Below are 12,943 nucleotides of genomic sequence, written 5' to 3'. Positions count from 1 at the left end.
GTGGACTAGGTTTAAATCCCAGCTCACCACTTACTGGCTCTGTGCTTCACGAAAGCCTCCCAACTGCTCTGCGCCTCAGTTTCCAATCATGTAAAAGGCTTAGAACGGTGGCTCATATAGTGCAAACTCTCATTAAATGCTAGCTATTGTCATTAATATGCCTAGTAAGACTCTATGGAGAAAGTCTGACTTGCTAGGATGTCTTCGCAGAACTTGGTGGATTCGGTTTTCATCCCGAGGGTGATGATAACCACTGGGGAGCTCTGAAGAGGGGAGTGACGTGAGTGGAATGGCCATCTAAAGGATACTCTGGCTGATAATGAGGAAGCCAGTTCTAAGGGCAAGAGTGGACGCAGGGAGAATTATTGGGGGGTTATTACAATAACCCAGGCGGGTCACATAGAACTTGGACTTGTGGAGACGGTAAACAGTGGTTAGATTCTGGATGACTTTCAAGATGGGGCCCATAGACCTGTGGTAGCATTAGATATTGGCAATGACAGAAGGGCAGGGCCAAAGATTACCCCTAGGGTGGATGGACCAAACGGGATTGATTAAGGACAGAGGTGGGAAGGTCCGAGGTCATGGGCAAGTGGAGGGGCTGTAAGGACATTCAAACCAGAAGGAAAAGCTTGAACAAAGGCGTGGGAATGCAATAAACATTTAATGTCAAGCAAAGGGGAGACCAGCAGAACTGAATCAAAAAGCTTTACTTAAAACAATGAAAATAAGGCTGAAGGAGGCAGGTACAGCTGGGTTTTGAAAGGTCCTCACTCTCTGCCCGACTTCCTGCTGCCCAGTCTTAGGCTGGGTGTCTGGACATTGGCTTCTAGGTTTAGCCATAATCTGTGCATCACATAAAAGTGCACTTTATTCTGGAAACCTCTGGATAAAGTTGAATCATTTATATAAACACGACTTTGACTCCACGACTAGACAATGGAACACTTCTGTGCATTTTAATAACCTAAATTCAACACAATGTGTGCTTTTGGTTATGTAATCAAAATTATATTTTGCATATGTACCATTTACTATATACACTGTACTTCTGGGTGCATCGAGCCCCCACACTTATATTAACCATTCAGGGCTATAGATGCAAAGCCACTTATACTTTATTTATTTATTTTTAAATCCTCATCCGAGGATTTTTTTTTTTTAATCCTCACCCGATGATATTTTTTCATTTATCTTCAGACAGAGTGGGAGGGAGTGAGAGAGAGAGAGAAACATCAATGTGTGAGAGACACATCGATTGGTTGCCACCCACACGACCCTGACCAGGGCCGGGGACAAACCGCCACCAAGGTACGTGTCCTTGGCCGGAATTGAACCCGGGACTTTTTGGTCTGCAGGCCAATGCTCTAACTGCTGAGCCAAACTAGCCAGGTCGAGGATATTTTTTCATTTATCCTCAGACAGAGTGAGAGAGAGAGAGGGGGAGAGAGAGAGAAACATCGACGTGAGAGAGAAACATCAACTGGTTGCCTCCCACACGACCCGGCCAGGGCTGGGGATGAACCACAACTGAGGTTCGTGCCCTTGACCGGAATCGAACCCACAACCTATTGGTCCACAGGCTGATGCTCTAACTGCTGAACCAAACCGGCCAGGGCAGACCACTTATACTTTAGTTCATGGGCAATTTAAAGGAGTTTTCAAGAGTAATTTTTTTTTCTATTCTCAATTTTTGCCTCAGATATTAGAATGTAAATCTTGAATAAGACGTAAATTTGCTCCGAGCAGGCGTTCATAGTCTTGGCTGCACGCTGGAATCACCTGGGGAGTTTTTAAAAAATGAGTTCCCCCCCCAGGTTCTGATTTAATTGATCTGGGAGGAGGTCTGGGTACAAAGATCGTTAAAATCTCCTGGGGGGAGTGTAATGTGCAGCCAGGTTTGAGAACTACTCAAGCTTTTTTTTGCTTATTTTAAGGATACTTTATTTTTAAGATTAGCAAAGGAACCATGTACATGTGCCCCGATTACTTAGGTCCCGGGGACTCCATGTGTCTTCTCTCACATCTCCATGGGCCTGTGGCGGAGGTGAGATGGACCTAGGTGGAACCGTCATGCCTTGTTTTTCTAGAACTTTGGAGCTGTTCTGTGTTCCTTGTCATACCAGGTACCACTAAGCCTCAGGACCCTACTGGCAATGATCTGGCAGTATTCCCAAGCCTTGCTAACCCAGTGGGCCACCCACAGTCACCATGCATCCTTGAACCTTGGACTCTGTAATCTGTAATTAAGGAGAAAAAAAAACAAAACAAGACCAAAGTAAAATGCAAACATTCTGCCAGGCTGGCGGTGGCTCTGCCGGGTTCAAAAGTGGCTCTATTGAAATTCCGCCAGGGATTGTGGGAAGTTGTTATTGTATCAGAGTTTCACAGAGAAGAAAACCTGAGCATCTAAACAACCCATTTATCCAGGGACGAGAGATGATGAACACCAACCACTATGCAGAAATCGCTTTTACTTGATGAGGTGCCCACCCTGTAGTGGGTGCCGGCTGGTGTCTGCCCCGCTGAAGACCACGGGGGATAAGACAGAAAAGCTAAATCCAGACAGGAAGGGGGTCTTCGTGTTGGCATTCATTCAGTCATGGCCCTTTGTTTTACTTTCTCTTTGGGCTAGCTCGAAAATACTCATTGAAACTCAGCTTCGATAGTGTTGTCAAATATTTTGTTCTAGTTTAATTGTAGCGATCGCCACACGGAAGGTTCTGTGACCGAGTTCGTCGACAGGGGTTCCTTGTGAAATGCACTTGAATCAGATTAAAGGGGATAAAATCAGCGTCAGTTTTCTTTGCTTCTTGGATCACAGTCTCTCTGAGCTCGGGTTTTCTCATCTGCAAATGGAGGTAATGCTACCTTGCAAAGTTCTTTCGAGTGTGCTCGTCTCCAGGGCTGGCACTGCCAAGGGTGCCATGTGGCTGTTTGTGGACCGTGCCAAGGAGTCTCCTGGGAAAGAACTCAAGGGAAGAAATTCAGGCTCTGGCGGCCATGGAGGGTCGCAGTTACTCTAAGGAGAGCACAGAGCCTGCCATTCGAATGATCTTCTAGACCAGTGGTTCCCAACCTTCCTAATGCTGCGACCCTCTAATACAGCTCCTCATGTTGTGGTGACCCCCAACCATAAGATCATTTTTTGTTGCTACTTCGTAACTGCAATTTCGATACTGTTATGTCTTAGGCGACCCCTGTGAAAGGGTTGTTGGACCCCCAAAGGGGTCGCGACCCACAGGTTGAGAACCGCTGTTCTAGACCAAACCCCTTAACACCTGGGAAATGAGGAGATAAAGAAAAATACTGAAAGAGCGATTTCTGTCTTTCTCTCTTACATACACACACATTTTGCGAGGTGGAGAACACTGTTCTAACACCCAAACCACAAGGTGCAGGATAAGAGCAATTATTGTCACAGGCACCTGGTCTGATCTCCATCGGGCACCGTGCAGCTTTGGTGAGAATTCACTTTTCCCTTCTAATAGTTTAGTTGAGATAGAATTCACATAACATAAAATTCACCCTTTTAAAGTGTGCAATTCAGTGCTTGTAAGTATGTTCCCAAAGTTGTGCAACCATACCACTATCTAGTTCCAGAAAATTTTCATCGGCACTGGGGTCACGGCGGTGGAGAAACACCCTGTAGCAGCCTCAGAAACAGCAGAGGCACCAGCCACTGCCTTCTAAGAAACCAAGCCGGAGAGAAGGAGAATGCCCATGGCGGGGAAGTTGGCAGGCACGTTAGACCCCATCGGAGCTGCCAGGAGATTGCTTTGTGCATGAGGCTGGAATTCCCGGAAACAGTCAGCATTGAAGGGGAGGGCTAGAATCCTATAAAGAAATCACATCAGCCCTGGCCAGTGTGGCTCAGTTGGTTAAGCATCGTCCTGTGCACCACAAGGTCGCTGGTTTGATTCCTAGTCAGGGCACATGCCTAGGTTGCGGGTTCGATGCCCGGTCAGGGTGTGTGCGGGAAGCAATCTATCAATGTTTCTCTCGCACATCAAATTTTCTCTCTCTCTCCTTCTCCCTTCCTCTTTCTTTAAAATCAATAAACACACACACACACACACACACACACACACATATATGTAAAGAAATTTCATCAGATAAATATTGGCTGGTGCTGCCTGTGGAAATCTGAAGATTAAATGGGACAATGTACATAAAAATGAACTAACACAGAGTTACTCACATAAAAGGCCTTCTTATGTTCCCTGAATACATACCAGAAAATGGGAAGAACTGTAAGCCTGTTCTTCCTGCTAAGGTCTCAGCCCTGTCTTTCCTGAATAACCAGCATGGTCTGTCCTTGCTCGGCCTTTATGACCCCATTCCAGAAGCACTGGTCCCCTCCATTCTCCTCAGAGGACTGCCCACCGACAGGGTCCCTGCAGCCTTGCTTACACCACGGGGCCTCCTGAATGGAGCCAGGAGCACATCAGACCCGCACAGTCACAGTCTCTCTTCCAGGATATGAAACGAGTGATTCAGAGACGAGATCGTCTCTGCCAAGGGTCTGTCCAAGAGACCACTGGGTTGAGAACTCCGGAGGGATTGTGTTTTGCACAAGAGAACGTCTGAAGTGCTGTGAAAAATCCGAGGATTTCGCTACACGTCCGACAAAGCACAATCTAGACGTTGTGCCACATTTCGCAGTGTCTTAATCACTTTCTCCACGTCGAGAAGCATGTGTTTGTGCCGAACAAATGATAACGAAGGACATGTTGCAGAAAACAGGCTCGTCTTTTGCCGTCTAAGAGTGTTTATCAGACACGCCGCAGCAGCGACCACGGAAGCACAGGTCCGATTTAGAGCTGTGATTCTCGAGTGATTTCATGTGACATCTTCTCTTCAACCGTATCTTACTGAGGCGTAAACTAGGCAAGTATAAAGACTGCTGAAACGAACAGTTTGGTGTTGAAATCGAATCAAATGGACTAAAAATCAATTTGATATATATTTAATGTCATGCGTAGCTGTAATTATACTGAACGGCAATTAGACTTAAAGGCAAACTGTTCAGGTGGATTCATACAATTATGATGACTTTTCCACTGTCAGCTGTGTGTGGGGGAAGGGCAAATACTTCTCAAAAAGGAGAGACAAAGGAAGTAATATTTCCCGGTCTTCGACTTTATCAAAATCTCTTAGTTGGGTTTTTGTTGTTGTTGCTGTAGTCACAGACCCTTTGGTAGGCTGGTGAGGACTATGAAGCCATTTACAGAATAATGTTTCATGAGCTAAAACATATAGGGTTATAAATGATACCAGTTTTATTAAAAGACAGTTAAAATAATTTTAAAAATGTGTGGTACATTCCTCTTTATTAACTCATTAAATAATATATTACTGGTAGCTTTTAACAATCAGCAGAACTTTGAAATAGTGATGAGCATGAATAATATTTTGAGATATTACAATTTAAATGTGATATGAGAAAAGTCCTAGATGCTGCTAATAACATTGTTTGGTTGCTTCCATTTATAATTTTAAATTTCAGTTAGGAGTGATTGATAATGAAGACATAATTTTTTTTTTTTTCCTATCAAAGCTGACAGATCCTCCAAATTTATGTTAAAAAGCCTGCCCTGAAGAGAGAGGCGAAAATTAATTACCATTCTCCAGTAAATGCTCACTAAATGTTATTTATCATAAATATAAAAGCTGCACTAATAATAATTGTTTTCATATTACCTAAAACTGAGATAATAGACTGATTTTTTTTTTTTTTTTTTTATCCTCACCCGAGGACATTTTTGCATTTATCTTCAGATAGAGCGGGAGGGAGAGAGGGAGGAAGAGAGAGAGAGAAACATCCATGTGAGAGAGAAACATGGAGTGGCTGCCACACACACGACCCCAACCGGGGCCGGGGACAAACTGCAACCAAGGTACATGCCCTTAGCGGAAATCGAACCCAGGACTCTCTGGTCTGCGGGCTGATGCTGTAACCGCTGAGCCAAACTGGCCAGGGCAGGAGTTTTTAAGAAAAAGTCACCTTAATGCCACCTGCCAGAAAACCGGTTTAATAACTGCACGAGCCCATGACATCTGCACTGCTAAGGCTGTGGCAGTGTGCCGTGAACATGGACGCACGCGCACATGGCCACCTTGGTACCAGGCCCCGCACAGCCGCAGCGGTAGAGCCGTGCTCAGAGTCTTCAGTTCTCTCCCAGCCCATGGGATCAGGACGGACTCCTTTTGTCTGAGTAAACCCCTAATAGTTCTTGGACAATTTGGGGAGAGTTGAAGAGGCCTCCAACCACTGGAATCAGGTTGCATATTGCAGTCATTGGAAAGCCTTTGGAATTTCATTTTGAAGGTCTCCCAGGGAAGCTGGGACGTTTTGCTCCTCCTCAGAATCAGCAGACCCCGTGTATCCAGCCTCCTGGGGCACCCACATCCAAGACAGGTGATGAAAACCGGGGACATTCCCAATGTTGGTGTCACACCTGGGACTGGAAATCAGAGACCAGACTAAACTCACCACGACACAAATCACTGTCCCCAGACACAGACACACAACGAGTTGCTGAAGTAAAGAAACATGGCAGCAGCCCACGCTGGTTCTTTATCACTGTATCTGAGCCGAATTTTTAAGCCTGTGCTAGATGAAAAGATCTGGTAGCAACCCTTAATAAAATGATATGAGTGTTTACATAGTCCAAATGGTCCTTTTGTAAGCTGCACAAATAAATACTATTGCCCGCTCCCTCTGAACCTCTGCTTTGAAGAACGAACACATGCTTAGCTGTCCTTTGTCCTATAATACAAAAGAAAAGCTCTTTTCTGTGGAATATCTGAATCATTCACTGGCAGTTTCTCAAGGTAAATAGAGTAAATTAAAAATTAATGTTTCTCATATGTACATACACACACGTAAGAGAATGCTCGCCTCACCAGGCATTAAAGGCAGTTGAGCCCATCCGTCATCATGAAAAGCCACTAAAAAAAGTGGAAATGCTAGGACAACATCAAAAATTATGAAAACAATCTCCTGGATAATGATAAATGTTCTTCCAGTGATTTGTCTTGTCTAATTAATCCCATGCGTGAGACTAGATAGAAAGATGAGGGGAAAAAAAGTGATCGAGTCTTGCTTTTAATAGGGGAGAAAACAAAAGAAAAACTATAATACTTTATAGTTCTGATATCTTAAAGGGGGGGAAAAAAAAAGAACCCCACAAAGATTTTTTTCCTGCATGATTATCTTCTTCTCATGAATTAGGTTTCTGATAAAAGCTGTTTCAGATTACAAGAAAACAAACAAACCATGAGTTTTATGAGTTCCTATTATATTACATCTCAGTAGAGAAGGCAGGAAAGCCTTTGACCAGTCTAAATCCAAAATAAAATGAAAAGTAAGCCATAAGTTGGGAAAGGGAAAAGTGGCTTCTGGAACCTTAGTTTTTTTCGGCTGTAATGTCAGGGGAGGGAGGGGAAGGTCGCAGGTTTAAATGAGTTGATTGTAAGCTCCTTTCTTTCTCCAATAGTCTGTGTTTTAGTTGTTGGTCTGCTTGTTCTGCAGGTGGGAATTCTAGACATTTAATCCCCCTTTGTTGACCTAAGCCATTTTTAACCCTTTGAGACTACGAAGAGAGGAATGAACTTTGCTCAGAAAGATGTATGCTTACACAGACACGTACCATTTTGTATCCCACCCAGAGGCAAGTGGATATCCTGCGTCTATATATGTAGCACTCTTCCCAGTCCAGAGGTTAGATGAAGGGCCTGGATCTTTACCCACTTAACTTATTCTCTAGATCATAGACATGCAGACAATGAGAGCTCTGTACAAAACTCAAAGTCTCCAGGGACCAGCTTGTTCCATGGGCTTCAGGAACCTCCCACGGTCTTGGAAGAAGTATCTCCTTGCCTATATGAAATATCTCCTCCAGAGGGCTGGGAAGTCACACACTGCCGGGGATGACATAATAGTGAGAGGTCTGCTTCACTTAAATATACAACGGATTCAGGCAAGGAAGCAAGAGTGATAGGACTTCCAATTTATGACCAGTAATAATGACATAGAGCCGTCCATGGGTCCCTGAGAACCACTGAATTAAACAGTAAAACAACTTAGATAGGGAATAAGTTGAACTTCCCAGGTGGAGTGAGTGCTTTCCCCCCCCAGTGACCCAGATCATTCCCATCCTATTCTTCCTCAAATCATTAAAATAATCGAACTAAGAATTTTGGATGTTTACTACCTGCCAGGTACCCTGCTAAGCACTTTCATGTACACACTCATTTTAACCTCACATCAGTGTCAACAGCTAGGTACAATGGCAGTGGACACTTTTCTAGTTGATGAAACAGACACAGGGACATGATTTGCTGGAGATTTCCAACCTACAACAAGGTGAATTTACTTTCTACCTGCCTTTCCCAATGAGATGGCCATCTCAGTTTTCCTTTAAGCAGCAGCTTCCAGAAAAACCCTGATTCCCAGCTTCTTTGGGATGGAAAGAATCTTTTTTGGAATACTCTACTCTACCTTGCTCTTCAGATTTTCTCCTGTGGGGAGAGGATTTTTTTGTTTCTGAAACATTTCATGACATGTTAGTCTTCTGATCCTTTTCTAAATTTCTTCTTTCTGGCTTTGCCTCTCTTGGTGTCTGACTGTCCCTAGAGCTTATTACATCGGCTTAAGCATCACTTGGATGTATTTTTCTTGGACAACCAACTCCACTGGACCTGAAGTCCCTGCTATGGAAATCTATGGACATTGACTGAGTTCGCTAACAAGACAATCTTTTGAGAAACACCTTTGGTGTGTGAGGTGAAGCTCCCCTTTCTCCAAGTCCTCCACATATTCTTGTTGTTCCTCCTGATCCCTCTCAGTTCTCCTGTGGTTGGTGGTGGTGATGGCGTTGAAGTCACGAAGGTTTTCTCAACATGTTCCTTTCTGCTTCTGGTGGTTTGCCTGACACGTAGCATTTTGGTTCCTTAGTCAAATCTGAGACAGAAATAATCCCGTTTCATCACCCTATCACAGCAATTAAAATAGGGGGCTGACATGTCAGACCTCGAGGCAGGGCCTGAGAACATCTTCAGTCAATCCTTAGAACACAGCCCTCACCATTAGGCAGATTAGCAAAAAGAATGCCATGAGGTTGGGACTCTTGTTAATCTCGCTTTACAGATCAGAAAACTGAAGAACAAAGAAGTTAAACTGCTCAACATTGTACAGCAGACACAGCCTGGATTTGACTCCAATTGCTTGAGCAATCTTGTTCTTAACCTCTGCTTCTCTAAATTACGTGGTAAACAGTAACATTTAACTCTGCCACTTCGGGTTATATATGGTCCTTTGGGGACAATGAACATATTAAGGCCGTCTACAGAAGAACATGTAGAAATGCCATCTGGTATCCCAGGAAGTTAGGGTAGAGGACTGATCACAGAGCGAAGGGTTAGCTGGGCCACTGTTACCTACTTACATGCCGTGGTATCCTGTGATCAGGAGCGGAGCATGGGAAAGACAGGGAACGGACCTGAGAGCAAATCAGCAATGCTTTTGATTTTTCCTTTTATTTTTACAGGAGCAGGAGGAGAAAGACTTGGAAAGCATTGATACATTGCAAACAGGCTTCCAGGAAGTCTCCACAAATGGGGGTGCAGAAGAGGGGAGAAACCTCCCTCTGCCTTAGGTGGCTTCCCGTATGTGATAGGATCTCCTCTGGGGTTCTAGCTCCCACCATCTGCCCAGCTCTTAGACGCTGGTAGCACCATCTCCTCCTACTGTCCCTTCAGCCTCAGGGGTGGAAGAAGCTTCCTGGTGAAGCTAACATCTGGGTTGTTCCAACTTCCGAAGTTCATCTTTCAGCTTTCCATCAACCAACTCCCTATATTAAATTCCTTCTGTTAGAAATAGCTGAAATGGTGTTTATTTGTCCTTATTCAATGCTGACTGATGGACAGCTGGGATCAACTCAAGACCAGGACTTGACTAAGGCCACACATAAGTACTGCATTTCTTGGGGTTCAAAGGCTTTTTCCAAGACCTAACCCTTTCCAGCTAGAACATGCTGCTCCTCAGCGAGTAGCCAATGTTTAAAATGTAATTCTTAACAAATGACAAAATAACCAAACTATTTTTTTTAATCTTAGTCCTCTTCGTTTTTTAATTCCTTTGATCTCGTTGGCAAGTTCTGAAATGTTCACAAAATTCTTATAGATGTGGGGTCCTTTCCTGGGAAACAAGCTGCATTTGCCTTGCTGAGTCCTTTGGTGCGCATCCGTTCTTACCTCCTCTGAAGTCATTGTCTCCCTGATACTTGGGCTGAAGCTGAGGAGGCTGATTGAAAGGAACAAAGCTCTTCGAACAAATGAGCAGGGTGAGGGCGAAGGAGTCTTGAGAAGTGACTCCTGGCTACATGTGGAGTCGGGCCCCAGCATTCATTCTCTGCTTCAACTGTAAACACGCAACGAGGTTGTGACCCAGTGAGGCTGGCGAGGGTAGGTGGGAGAACCAGTTCTTCAATTTGGTGGCAGAGAACAGACAGGAGGCAGGAAACAGAGCTACACACACACACACACACACACACACACACACACAGCTGGAACTCCCGAGTCGGAGGTGTTTCTATCAGAAAGGATTGTGGGAAGGGATGGAAAGACCAGGTCATGATAGTATTAGGCAAATTGAATGAGTTACTGCCATAGACGCAAGCTGATTCCTATCTCTGGATTTTCTTAATGACTAACTCCAGCCTTGGGAAATTACTTTCTTTTTGTCCAGTGTTCTGGAAAATGTCACCTGAACTTGGAAAATGTTGTGGTGTATGTTGCAATGTAATGTGCATTCCTCCTGCAGTGAATTATATCAGCACTACAACAGCAACAACTAAAACAAAACCATTAAAAATGTTAACAGAAATGAACATTTGAGGGGTTTCAGTGGGCCAGGCTAAGTGGTTTATTATAACACGATGAATCCTCGACACAGCTCTATGAAGTAGAGAGTGTTATAACCTTACAAATGAGGGAACTGAGCACAGGGAGGTGAAGTCACTTTCCAGAAGTGACCGAATGGCTAAGTGGCAGAGCTGGGATTTGAACACTGACAGTTCAGTGCCTTTGCCCACAGTTTTGACAATTGCCCTGGGTGGCCTCTTCAAGGTGTGTCAGAACACGGGTAAGGACATAAGGACATGTGAAAAATGATGCACAGAGTGTCTGATCTGGCAGTGTGACCACACAGAGCTAGCTGTAAATAACCAGCTCAGCCAAGCTTCGGGCTCCACGTGGCCCCTAGTCACAGAGAGAAAATGCGACCCCCTTTACTGAAGGTCTAGGAACTTTTTCTGCTCTTGAGGGGCTCTCTAACACCCTATAGTTATTTTGCTTACATTTTGGGGGTCTCTTTTGTTTCACAGACCCCAACGGTACCTTCAGGCTAGCGCTGAGACAAACGCTCTCTCTGAGTGACCAGCCCGGACTAGCATGCGCCAACTTCTCCTAACACAGCGCCACAGCGGAAACCAAGGGCGTGTCTCCACGTGCACATTGTGAAACCAGGCCTCGGTTCCCCCATTGCCAGGGGGGACAGCTGACCATATCAAAGGGAAGGGAGCTTCTGAAGAGTCTGATTTCTGCAGATGGGTTTCTGAGGATTTAACAAAGCTAAAGAGGGAGGCATTAATATAAATCTTTTCTTGCCCAACTCCATCTGCGAGATGAAGCTACACAGAGCACTGCAAGCTCCCTCTTGTTTTAGAAGTATTTTCATCTCATAATCTGCTAAAAAAAAAAAAAAAAAAAAAACTACAAAGATGTGTTTCCGTAGGCTTTTCCCCATCCCCTCTCCCTACCTCAAAGACGACCGTTCCGTGTTTGGCTGCCCCGCCCTTGAGAGGAAGCGCACCCTTTACTTAGTGATGCGACCCTGCCCACATGAAGGGGAGCCCTCCGTGTGTGCCCCACTTTGTCTCCATGCTCTAGGACATTGGGGGCAGGACGGGCCCCACACAGGGCATTTCTTGGATTCCTCTCCAAATTACATTTTGGTAGAATGGGGGTTGGAGGGGGCCAACATACCATCTGATGGCCCTTCCCTCACTTCATAAGAGGAACGGGAGCGTCCCTTGTCTTGGTGTTAATGAGCCCAATTCTCCTGTTGAGGACCAGAGAGCTAACTCCCCTTGGCAGCGAGCTCTGAACCAGTGTTCTCCTAGCCAAGGGCGGGAGTCTCAGAAACAATTCATCTCTATCAGGCTCTGGCAAAACAATGGGAGGAAGGCTTACTCCCCCTTCCCACGTATTAAAAACAAAGTCCTATTAAATTGGTAAAAATTTTAATGAGAGGAGAGGTACTGTGGAACCTCAGAAGAGGGGGGCGGGTAGTGAGTTAAAGTCCTAGGTTAAAGATTAATATTCCAAGTTCAGAACAAAAGGATGCTCTTTTGTGGCTCTGTGCTTATGCCTCTGAATGTAAACATTGTTCTGAGAGCCATTTTTTCTTTGCCAGATCTTTAAAGGGTAATAAATTAGCCCGTGGACAGCCATACAAGCTGCTACTAGATGTGAATGTGAATGTGTCTGAAGAAAAGGCTGACTTTCAATCAAAGTCTATTGAAAGAATGGTTGGATTTTCTAAAGAAGCATGTTGTGCCTATTAACCAACTTACAAAAGGGGCCATTTCCTTGATTTATGTTTGGTTGCTATAGAGATCCTGCAGCCCAGACTGGCAGGTGAAGCTCCCCTCTAACAATCTCAGAGGTTTTTCTTAGTTATCCCCAGAGGCCAAACTGCGGCACTGGGGAAAAGGCGGTGTGCAAACAAGCTGTGTGTGTTAAAAAAAAAAAAAAAAAAAAAATCAAACATCTGGCTCAAGCATTTTCACACATCTCTCTTAAATTGTGACTTATTATATGCAAGACGGAGGGCGACCATTTTTTACAGCCCGTGCAAACGTGAGTACAAAGAAAA

This window comes from Molossus molossus, unplaced genomic scaffold, assembly GCF_014108415.1.
Source record: "Molossus molossus isolate mMolMol1 unplaced genomic scaffold, mMolMol1.p scaffold_m16_p_18, whole genome shotgun sequence".
Lineage (NCBI taxonomy): Eukaryota > Metazoa > Chordata > Mammalia > Chiroptera > Molossidae > Molossus > Molossus molossus.
This window is presented reverse-complemented; position numbering follows the sequence as displayed.